This window comes from Peromyscus maniculatus, chromosome 10 (genome assembly GCF_049852395.1).
Source record: "Peromyscus maniculatus bairdii isolate BWxNUB_F1_BW_parent chromosome 10, HU_Pman_BW_mat_3.1, whole genome shotgun sequence".
Classification (NCBI taxonomy): domain Eukaryota; kingdom Metazoa; phylum Chordata; class Mammalia; order Rodentia; family Cricetidae; genus Peromyscus; species Peromyscus maniculatus.
In genome coordinates, this window is record NC_134861.1 from 13898028 (window position 1) to 13910483 (window position 12456).

Genomic DNA, 12456 nt, shown 5'->3' on the forward strand with positions numbered 1-12456 from the left:
TCTGTGAGGCTACATTATCTGAGCCAGTTGCCTTGAAGTTGATTTTGGATGTTGGATGATCTGGGCCATGGTGTCATTGGAGACCTTTCAGAGGATCTTGACTAGTCAAACCTGTTGTATCTTAACCTGGAACAAATCCATAGCCTCTTGCTTTGTTTGGAAACAAAAGCAGAGCTTCCTTTCCAAAGCAACATATCCTTGGAATCAATTTTCGAAGTCAAGATACCTTTAAAATATACCTATTGATTTAACTCAGCAGCTTTTACAATCAAATGTCTCTCTGCAGTTAAAAATCCCAAAGACAATATAATCCGGACTTTCTGTGTGATATCCATCTTTATGTGGTTTATTTTATTTATTTATTTATTTATTTATTTATTTTTTGGTTTTTCAAGACAGGGTTTCTCTGTGTAGCTTTGCGCCTTTCCTGGAGCTCACTTGGTAGACCAGGCTGGCCTCGAACTCACAGAGATCCGCCTGCCTCCGCCTCCCGAGTGCTGGGATTAAAGGCGTGTGCCACCAATGCCCAGCATTGTGGTTTATTTTTTATATTACTTTTACTATCTGTTTAAAGACTTTATTTGTTAAAACTGTCTATTTCTTTATATAACTGCCTATCCTTCTTTCCCTCAACTTTTAAGCCTACTACAATTTTATACACAGTGTAAATTGTTTATAGGTTTATTTCATCTGAATCTGTTTTATTGTGAATCTCTTGCTTTAAACTATAGATGACTAGGACTGAAATGGCAGCCTTGGCTGCTGGCTCTACCCACCTCAGCTTTCCAACATGGCAGAACTATGTTTACAGCCCAGCTCTAGGGGATCATGCTCTCTGTTGACTCTGGGAGGCAGTGGGTCTAGGCTTCCATCCAGCAGTGTGTAACCCAAAAACCTCTTTTTTTTTTTTTTTTTTTTTTTTTTTTTTTTTTTTTTTTTTTTTTTTGTAAAGCTGTATTCAACATACACCATGTTACTCAGCTAGCAGAAACCTCTGTGTAACTCCGCGGGAATCTGACATGTTGCACTCAAGCCCTAATGCTTTGGCATCTATCTAGCTGCCCACATGAAACATGAAGCAGGAACCTGTTTTTGGCTCCGTTTAGAATCGCTTATTAAGTATTCTCAGGAATATGAACAAAGTGATATTGACCTGATCTTTCTTTTTTAGAAGGCTATTTTTTTTATTTAAATATTTTAATAGATACACACTTACTCTGTTTCTCCATATACATATTTTAGAAATTTGTTTATGCAAAACTCTGATAATTTTAATCCATGTTGTCTTGTTCATAGGAATAATTTCTCATAGTTGTTCTTTGCTATCCTTTTAATATCTATAAGATCAACAATATTAACATTACTTTCATTTTTAATTTCAAAATTTTGTGCTTTTTCTCCTTTTGCTTTATTAACCTAAACTTGTCAACTTTATTTATGTTTTAAAGTATCTGTGTTTAGTTATGAATTCGATGAATTGGCTTCCTGTTTTTATTTCACTGATTTCTACACTATAATAATTCTTCTTTTATCTGTATTTACCTTAAGTTATTACGACTGCTTGATGTAAAAGCTGAGATTATTAATTTTAGTTCTTTTCACTTTGAATATATTCATTTCATACCATATTTTCTTTCTAAGCTATACTTCTCCAAAATTATGATAAATTACATTTTCCTTTTTTCTTAATATTTTTTTATTTTTTCCTGAGAATTTTTTCTTATTCTTTGACCATTTCATTCTTATATAATGATTTTTTTCACTCCCAATACCTGCTGTCTTCCCCTTTCTTATCTTCAGAAATCCTTCTCAGCAGGCTTCTCCTATGTTAATATCTTTTTTTAACCAGTGAGTTTAATTATGTTTGTTTACACAAACATGAATAGGGCATCATTCACTGTACCATTGACAACTTAACAGTAACTACACCGTTGATGATAGAAATTCTGCTTCCTCTAGCACCTACTAATTGCCCATGAATCCTCAAAAAAGAGTGGAGCTTCATGATACATCTTCTTTGACTCCTGTTATCTAGAGGTATATTTTTTAAACTGTCTTTGGAGATTCCTATTACTTCTATGTTATTATTATCCTGTTATTGATTTCCAGTTTCATTCAATTGAAAATTAAAAACATACTTTCTATGATTTCCATACCTTTTAGAATTTGTTAGAATGTCTTTTATGGCTCACAGTTTTGTTTATTTTGTAAATTTGGTGAGCAATTCCTGAAAATTGAAAAAACTGTATATCTTGCTGTGGTTAAGTATTTTTTAAATACCAGTTAGATCACTGTAATTGAAATGCCATTTGGGTAAATTGTTAAACTTTCTTTCTGCTTAATTTACCAGTTACTGGAAGAGTGTCACCATCTCCTACTACTACTACTACTGGACTTGTTGCTTTTCCCATGCGGTTCTTTTGGTCATTTCTCTCGCTGAACTGCTGGATTCACACCTATCAGCTGATGTCTTATTCAGTAATGCATAGTTAGTATTTTAACAATGGAAAAATGACATTATCATCTACAAATCTCATACTGGAAAATTGTGCAATCCTGTTACCAAAAGCAAATTTTAAAAACAAACAAACAAACAAAAACTCACGTTTTAAGTAAGAAGTAAGTTTGCCATTTGTGTTGGGCCATATGTAAGCACAAAAGTGGCAAGGAGGCTACAGTTGAGCATGCCTAAAATCTCTCCTTGTCGCTGAAAACCTTCAGTCTACTGAAATGTGCTAGGTCTAAAATTAATGCTGCTAACTTCTACTTTCTTTGACTTATTTTTTAAAGCTGTACATCCATCATTATGTTTCAACCAACATGAATCTTCATACTCAAACTAGTTTCATGAACACAACATACAGTTATCCACTACCTGGTCGTTTTCAGTGATGTTTGAGGATACAAAACCCAGTATCTGTTTACTCCAGATAAAGCACCAAAGGACTACCAAAAATAAAACAAAACAACAACAAAGAACCTGATTCCACTCAAGTCTATTTTGGTGAATGGATGTGTTTATTGACATTACAAACGGAAACATATGAAACTCATAGGGAGTTGCATCACCCCATTGGTGATGACTCATGCAAGCTGCTTACCCAGCTTGCAGACAACTCCACTGGTGAGTCTTATCTCCACGCCACTCTTATCACCTTGAGAAGCAGCCTTGTGAGTCTTGTAAATTTATCAGTTTCTTGAGCCTTGTAAGCTTTGTTAATTTCCTGAATCTTATGATCATCCCTAAATAGCTGCACAACAAGTGTTTGAGTCAATTATGGACTACCTCCTGGATAGTGGAGACATTAAATTGTAACATCTCATTAAATTGTGGCTATTTTTGTTTGCAATACACTTCACGATGTTTAAACAATGCTTATATTACCAAATGAGCCAATTCTTAACATAGGTATGTGTGGTGGTATTCTAATTGTACTGAAATGTGATTTTGATTGTATATTAATAAATAAAGTTGCCCGGGGGTCAGAGCTATTAGAGCCATAGACAGAGTGTGGTGGTGGTGGCACACACCTTTAATCCCATAGATCTCTGTATGTTCAGGGATACAGTCAGCATTGGAGACATATGCCTTTAAGACCTGGGGGGCTGTACATACAGACAGTGACGAGGCAGTCATGTGTTTGGGTTTACAATCAATGAGAAGGCAGAATGACTATGAAACGACTTACACACAGGGAAATAGCTCTCTTTTCGGGAAACTAAGACCACCGCAGGAGGAAGGGTGAGATTTTAGCTCTGAGCTCTGACCTCTTGGCTTTCTCTTTTACATTGGTTCTGTGTTTCTTATTTAATAAGACTGTTGGTTACATCTACAGGTATGCTTATAGGTCTATCTTGTTTTTTTTTTCTTATGATTAACATATGTATAATGTACCAAGAATAAGAATGTAACAAAAGTTTCTTTTAAAATATATTACCCAACAAGTCTGCGATGAATTATTGCAGTGCTTGATTATGGGAAGGTTTTTTGTTTTTCCCTTGATCTTGAAAGATAATTTAATTAGACAAAGAACTCTAGTTTGGTAGTATATTCTTATTTCACTTTAAAATTTTACTCATTGTCCAGCAAGATGCCTCAGTAGATAAAGGAACTTGCTGCCAAGACTGGAGATCAGAGTTCAATCTCCAGGACCACACAGTAAAAACAAATAAACAAAAAACCATTGCCAATATTTATCCTCTAAGCATACATGTACCATGGCACATACATGTGCATGCACTGCACATGGATGCACAACAAACAGGCACACACAAATAAAAATGTAATAAAAGTCTACAATGTTAAAAAAATAAATTGAATAAACAAATACAATTAAACTTCTATTTCCATATTTTTCTTGTTTGATTTCTGATTAGGTTGTAGTAATTCTTAAGGCAATATGTTTTTCCCTACCTCTTTTCTTTTGTTGCTGTTGTTTTTCCAATTTTCTTTCTTCTGGTACATGATAAGGCTTGAGGTGACATTTGTAGCTACTTCATCTTGCTTGATATTTCCTCAGCCTCTTAGATCTGCATTTTAGTGTCTACTGTTGGGGGTTCGGTCATCATTACTTCTACCTTCCTTATCTCCTCTCATTTCCTTTATCTTCCAATTAAACATATATTCTTTTTCATTGTGTCATGTTCGTAGCACACCCTGTTCTTTGATGGTATCTACTCTTTTCATACTTCAGTGAACGATCTGCTGGTAAGCCTACCAAATAATTCATTTTTCTTAGTTTTCAATTCTTATTGCCTTCTCTGGGTTATTCTGTAAACTTCCACCTTTCTGCTTTACCTCATCTGTGTGTTCTTGCACCTCGACCACATTTTCTATTAGAGTCTTCTTTTAAATTCCCAGTCTAATTATTCCTACCTCAGTTTTGTGTCTGAGTCTGATTCTGGAACTTGCTCTGCCTCAATTGATTTTTCTTTTTCTACGCTAACCTGACTTCGGCTGCCCATGACTCTAACCCTCCACAATAAGTGGTACAATTAATTACAATAAAAATAAGAAGTGTCTGCATCATAAATATTGTGAAGTTCAAAGCAATCTGCTTATCCAAAAAGTAAATTAACCAGAACAAAAACCTCAAAATATCTCATTAAAATTAAAAAAAAAAAAAAAGATTTCAATAGCTGCTGCAGAAAACATACAGCTTGGACACCCAACAGATATTTGAAGATATACTCACAGCCACTGGCAATCAGAAAAATAGAAATGAAAACTGCAACACAACTTCAAATGTTTAGATATTTTGTTGGGATTCTTCACAGAAAAAATAATCTGTGAGATAGATGATAAATAGATGGATTGGTAGATAGGTAGGTAGATGGATGGATGGATAGAAAGAGAAAAAGAGAGAGGAAGAAGAAGAAATAGAAGAAGAAAGAAAGATAGATAGATAGATAGATAGATAGATAGATAGATAGATAGATAGATAGATAGATAGATAGACAGACACGGGGAATTAACTTGTTCATGGGATTATAGAGTCCAACAAAAGCCATCTGCAAGCTGGAGGTCCTGTGATGTTTAAATGCAGCTTTGCCCATAATTGAAAATCTCAGAACCTGTGACTCTGAAGACATAACTCAGCATGATGCTGAAGCTTGAGTACTCAGAGTCACTGGTCTGGAACCCAAGATCCAGAGACCTGAATATCCAATTCCAAAGGCAATAGAAAAGTATATAGTTCAAAAAAAAGGTACAATTTGCCTCATCCCTTCATTATTCTATTCCAGGTTCAATTCAGTTGAATGGTATCCCCTTAGTCTATTCAGACTCACATGCCTGTCTCCTGGGAAATGCTCTCATAGATACACCATTAGTGATAATCTCTCAGCTATCTCAATGGTCCTAATCCATACCAATTGAACCTACAGTCTTATATTTTAAAAATTATTAGAAAATGGAGCATTGAACCTGTCAAATTGTTTTGTGCTACTGCAACAAAACACCTGACACTGGGTAATTTATTATGAATCAGAATATATTGATCCATAATTCTGAAGCCTGTGGAGCTGAAGGTCAAATGCAAGTACCTGGAAAAGGTTTTCTTGCTGCACCATTCCATGGCAGAAGGACAAAAGAATCAGGGTGATAAATGCAGAAACAAAGAGGATCAACCTCAACCTCATCTTCATGTGGGAACCATTACTTTCAATAAGCAACCCACTCCTATAAAGATAGCATTTGTCCATTCTTGACAGCAGAGCCTAATGACATAATGACCTGTTTAAATGCCCATTTCTTGATGCTACAAATGCAAGTGTCAACATGAGCTTGAGGGGGAACCAATATTCAAACAATACCAATTCTATTTTCATTAAATCCAGTTTTATAAAGGGTCCTAACATTTGTGTATCTTTAATTCAAGAAATTTTACTCCTACATGTATATGTTGTACATTTGTGAACTGTGAGACATGTGTGAAAATGAACAAAACAGCAGTCTTGTAGCAGTCAAAAGCTAGAAACAATTTAAATTTCCATAAGCAGTAGATTAGATAAATTGTAGCTCACTGTAGAATTCGGTGTTACAAAGCAATGAGAAGATTGGTGGTACCGCCATGGGCATCAACATAGATCCATCATTGATGTGTAATTTTGAGCAAAATAAGCAAGCCACAGAAGGATGCTTATGATAGAATTCTATTCATATGAATTTCAAAATCAGGCAAAATCAAACATCCCATTCTTTAAAAACTCATGCCTAAATGATAAGATCATATTTACAGAGAAAGGGGAATAGTATTAACAAATGTCAAAACTAGCTCAAGGGTAAGTGTGGAAAGATACAACTGGGGAGCAGAATAGAGCAGCAGCTCATGTGGCAGTAATGAAATCTTACTTTTTAACCTCAGCTGAAGTTATTCACATATTCAGATCACTACTTTTTATTTAAATATACCTATATTACTTCTTTTTCATGTTGTCTCTCTGATTAATAGGATCCTTATTAGACAGCAAAATAAGAAATAATACTGCACATTTTGGGGGAATAAACAGTATGGTATATTCATAAAATAGGATACATTTTGAAAGTGGGGGAAGAATCAGAGTTGATCTTGGCAAAGTAGATTCTAAACAATGTGAAGGGGTTTAGATGTTATTCAAGAAAATGGAGTCACTTTGTGGTCAGGTGGGAGAAACCAATAGTTTCTGAAAGTTGGCATGATATGACTGTGTGCTTGAACTACAGATTCTGAAGGAACACCCTGTAGTCAGAAGATTTCCTGTGTCCCGTCCAGCCAGTGGTTAGGACAAATCTCTCCTACTGGCATCCCCAAGTAAACACACAGAGGCTTATATTAATTATTACTGCTCAGCCATTTGCTCAGAATTATTACTGACTAGCTCTCACACTTAAACTTAGCCCATTTCTATTAATCTATATGTTGCCATGTGTAGCATGAATCCTAAAGGGTCTTACTAATAAAAGCAAACCCAGGGCCTGGTATTGGGGAGAATGCTGGAAGATCAGAGAAGCAGAACAAGCCACAGCCACCTCACCTTGCCAGTTCCTCAGCTGATCCTGTTTCCTCAGACTGGACGCCTCTCAGCTGAACTTTGATGCTCAAAAAACTAAAAGTTTAACCAGGCTAGTTCCTAGTTTTCACACCTTATATACCTTTCTGCTTTCTGCCATTACTTCCTGGGATTAAAGGCATGAGTCACCATGCCTGACTATTTCCATTGTAGCCTTGAACTCACAGAGATCCAGATGGAACTCTGCCTCCCTAGTGACAGGATTAAAGGCATGTGTGCCACCATTTTCTAGCCTCTGTATCTAGTAGCTGTTCTGTCCTCTGACCCCAGATAAGTTTATTAGGATGCATAATATATTGGGGGACACAATATATCACCACAGCCATGTGTTCCTTGGCTTTACCTGTGTGCCATTATATGCCGTTCCCTAGATGGCAGGACAGCATTTCCTCTGCCTCTTTCTCTCCTTTTTCCTTTCACTATCTCCCTTGGATTTTCCAGCCTGGCTCCATCCTGCCCTGCCATAGGCTAATGCAGCTTTATTTATCCACCAATCAGAACAAGACATATTAACAGCATACAGAAAGACATCCCATAGCAACATCCAATTATACCACTTGGTTGTATAAAATGCAGACCAGACACTTAGGATCCCTCTTCAGAGGTTAAAGAGTAACTCTTAGAAAATCTCATTCTTCAGATAGTTAGCACAATTTACAAGGACACTGGGGGGAAAAGACAAAATTTCATTGATAAAAATCTATAAATCTAAGATTCCTTTAAGGAGCCAGATAAAGAGATCCCAGAGTGCTATAAAACAACTAAAGTAGACTAATATCTCACAGTAAAGCAAGGTAGAATGTCTGGGGAAGTTCCAATTCTTTCATAGAGGGTTTTTCCCTGTGGGAGTATCACAGACCCAGTGATGGATTGTGACAGGAGGAGCCTTACTCACTGGAAATGATGTAATACTGATGGGATGACCAAACACTCTAGTAGTTGTGCCAGAAGCCCCATCCAAGGACTGAGGAATCTGGATGCAGACATCCACAGCTAGGCCCCTGGTGGAGCCCCAGGAGTCTAATTAGCAAGAAAGAGGAGGGTTTATATGAGCGAGAATTGTTGAGACCAAGGTTGGATAAAGCACAGGGACAAATGGCCAAACGAATGGAAACACATGAACTATGAACCAATGGCTGAGGGGCTCCCAACTGGATCAGGCCCTCTGAATAGGTGAGACAGTTGATTGGCTTGATCTGTTTGGGAGGCATCTAGGCAGTGGTACCTAGTCCTGTGCTCATTGCATGAGTTGGCTGTTTGAAACCTGGGACTTATGCAGGGACGCTTGGCTCAATCTGGGAGGAGGGGACTGGACCTGCCTGGACTGAGTCTACCAGATTGATCTCAGTCCTCAGGGGAGGCTTTGCCCTGAAGGAGGTGGGAATGGGGGGTTGCCTGGGGGGAAGGGGAGGGGTGCAGGAAGGGGGAGAACAAGGGAATCTGTGGCTGTTATGTAGAACTGAATTGTAAAATAAAATAAAAGGAAAAAAAAAAAAAAGACTGACTTCTGAATCTTAAAGGCTGAGTCATACCCTAGGTTAATTTGTGCCTTTGATGCTTTGATGTGCCCTGTGGTCTGATTCTCAATGGGAGACTGGCAGCAATGGCTCTCCCAGTCTATGGTTAGTTTACATACTATTGCAAGCTGTCTCACTGGTAGATCTTCTTGCTGGGTTTGGTTATTCAGACCACATTCCAAGCTTTTTTAAGCAGAAGGTGACACAGTAAGTAAAACAGTGGCCCCAGACAGCAGACAGCAAGAAATGCATGCCTTTGTCTTACAATAGATAGAATTATGAATAGCATGTGCAAGAACAGAAGTAGATCATTTGTCAGTTGTTTGCTTTATCCTACTTATCATTTGGTTTACAGCCTTTTAAGGTAGAGCTAAACAAAGGATTCAATTAGTATATAACAGAGATACTTGTATGCCTATGTTTCCTGTGATGCTATGTACAACAGCTATATTATAGATTAGCTAACTATCCATCAACAGATGAAGTAAAAACTGTTATTATGCAGAGTGGAGTTTTATCTACTTATAAAGAAGGAAATTATGTCATTTGCAGGAAAACTGATGGAACTAGCAATCACCATGTTAAATAAAATGTCAGACTTGTAGACAATGTGACAGGTTTTTATGTCCTGTGTGGCTCTACATTTTAAAAGAGATAGAAAGGAGATGAGGGATTCTTTAGATAAAGGAAGGAAGGAGAGAGCAAGGGAGGAAAAATAGGAAGTAAGGTGAATATAACCAAAGTATTATTAGAATAAATAACCACATAGTTAAAACAAACAAACAAAAAAAAAAAAAAAAAAAACCGCCGGGCGGTGGTGGCGCATGCCTTTAATATCAGCACTCAGGAGGCAGAGACAGGCGGATCTCTGTGAGTTTGAGGCCAGCCTAGTCTCCAAAGCGAGTTCCAAGAAAGGCGCAAAGCTACACAGAGAAACCCTGTCTCGAAAAACCAAACCAAACCAAAAAAACAAACAAACAAACAAACAAACAAACAAACTAGGGAAAATATAAGCAAGTTTATTCAAGCTACAGTCACCTTAATAAGTTTATTAGCTTGTGTTTTTCAGGGGATACTACCAGTTCTTTCATTTATTTGACAGAAAGCCATCCTCTCATGAGTATAGTTCATTAAAGACAACACCTTTCATTGTTTTCAATTCTTAAATTTTATTTCATTTTTCTTTGCATATGTGTGCATGTATGTATGTGTACATGTATGAGCATGTCTACAAAAGCCAGAGGGGCACCAGAACCCCTGTAGCTAGTGCTACAGGTAGTTGTAAACTGCCTGATGTGGCTGATAGAAACTGAACCCAGGTCCTCTGCAAGAGCAGTACATGCTTTTAACTTCTGATCCATCTATCCAGTCCCTCATTCTTGTCTACAGAAAAGAAAGAATGCAGGTAAGTCAGACACAGGCATCTGAAATCCACAAACTCTTCAGTGATGATGTGTATCAATTTAAATTACTAAATTAGTCATAATATGCTACCTATCAGAGTTAAAACATACACAAGACAAATAAATAAAGATCATCAGGTAATTAAATAATCAAGTAATTAAAAACTTTAAATGGACCAATCGAATGATCTATAAGTCTAAAACAAGTCAGTCATGTCTAACAAACCCAGTGTAAGTGAAGTTAAATTAGATGATACTCTTTAGAAAGTTAGTTTAAAGGAAAATAAATTAAAACAAAAAAATTTAAAGGGTAGATAGTTCTTCTAGAATGTCGATGTGTGGGACTTTGGCATATAAGTTTCATCATGAAACATATAAAGAGTATAAGAAATGCAACTATGGTCAAAATGGTCCTGAGACCATTTAATATGGTCCCAATATTAAAAGGAAATATGCTAAAATTCATAAAATAGTCACCTATGACAATCTAATCATATCCTTCTTTGACTTCACAGTTCCATTTTAAATAATCACTGCAAATTGGTTCAACCATGAGCTTCTGGCTCCTTTCTCTCAGCTATAAGTCATAGCTAGGACTCCTTGACAGGAGGATTGGGATATCAGATGCTCATCATGTCCAGCAGCTATTTCCAGCAGAGACTGTATACTCTAACTTCTTCCTTCCAATTAGCTCCAAACATTTATGTAATCTCTACCAAGAATGGAACACTGACAACACCAGAGTCTTCATCAGCTTCATATGGTTGTTTATAAAGCACTAACTTCCAGTCAAGGGATCCACCTAGGGAGACCAGAGACTTCTGATCCTGATCCCATGTAACCACTCAGGTCTCAAAGCAAAGCTGTCACTGAAAAGTCAGTGTGCCACAGGGCCCACCCATGCCCAATCAAGGCAAAGGAGTCTGAGATTAATTTGGATTGGCTATGGGGTAATCAATGTTCAAAGAACTACTAAAATCAATAGAGCAAGCATCCAGTGATTAGTGGAGCCTCACAAATGAATGTGGCAGGAAAAAAGACAAATCTGAGAGAGAAACTGTTAGCAGAGAATTTGCACAAACAGAAATGAGCCATCTGAAGAGCAGCAGAAGAGCCTTCACATGGGAGTGGGGGGAGAACATTTCCCCAAAATAACTCAACAGTCATTAGACAAATTAGAAGAACAATAATACTGACAACAATGGGACTTTTTGGCTCAGTTGTGCATGACTGAGGAACCTCAGAGGAGAGACATTAGCCCACCAACCCTGCCCCTATTTCTTACAACTTGTCTCTCTGTATCATGTCAAGTGTTTCATACACAGCTCCAAACTTCCCTGTCTCTGATCCTTCCTGCTCCTGGCCTCACTGTTCTAACCCTAACATTCCCTTTTCATTCCAACATCCATTCCCCACTGTAACCTTTGAGAGAAGCGTGTGCTTCTCTTCATGGTCCTGTTCTCCTTCTTTCCTGCAGGAAGCTGGGTCCCCTACATCAGTAGCATCTTTAAGGGATAGGATTAGTACACAAAGTTGTTATTTTCAATTTCCAACTACGATTATAAAATATAAAGAGAAACAGAATCATACACACATAAAAAACACAACAGAATCCACCATGACAGGAGATTAAATTTGTATTTACAAAGATTTCAGAGTAGTTTTTAATATGCTTAAAAGACTAAAGGAAATCATAAAGAAGGGATTGAACCCAGATTATAGCAACCATGTTTTATCCAGCTGGAAATATTGGTAATGAAAGACAGGAAAGAAACCAGATTGAAATTCTGTACTATAAATATGTAATAACAGGGACAAAATACTTAGTATTCAACAGTGGATTTAACCTACAGAAAAAAGAGTCCTCAAATGTGCAGTTGGATTAAATGAGATTATACAGACTGGGTGGAAGAGAGAGAAGATATGAAGAAAATAAGCACAACTCAGAGGAGACTCCAGAGCAGTGTGCATGGCAGGTACAGGAT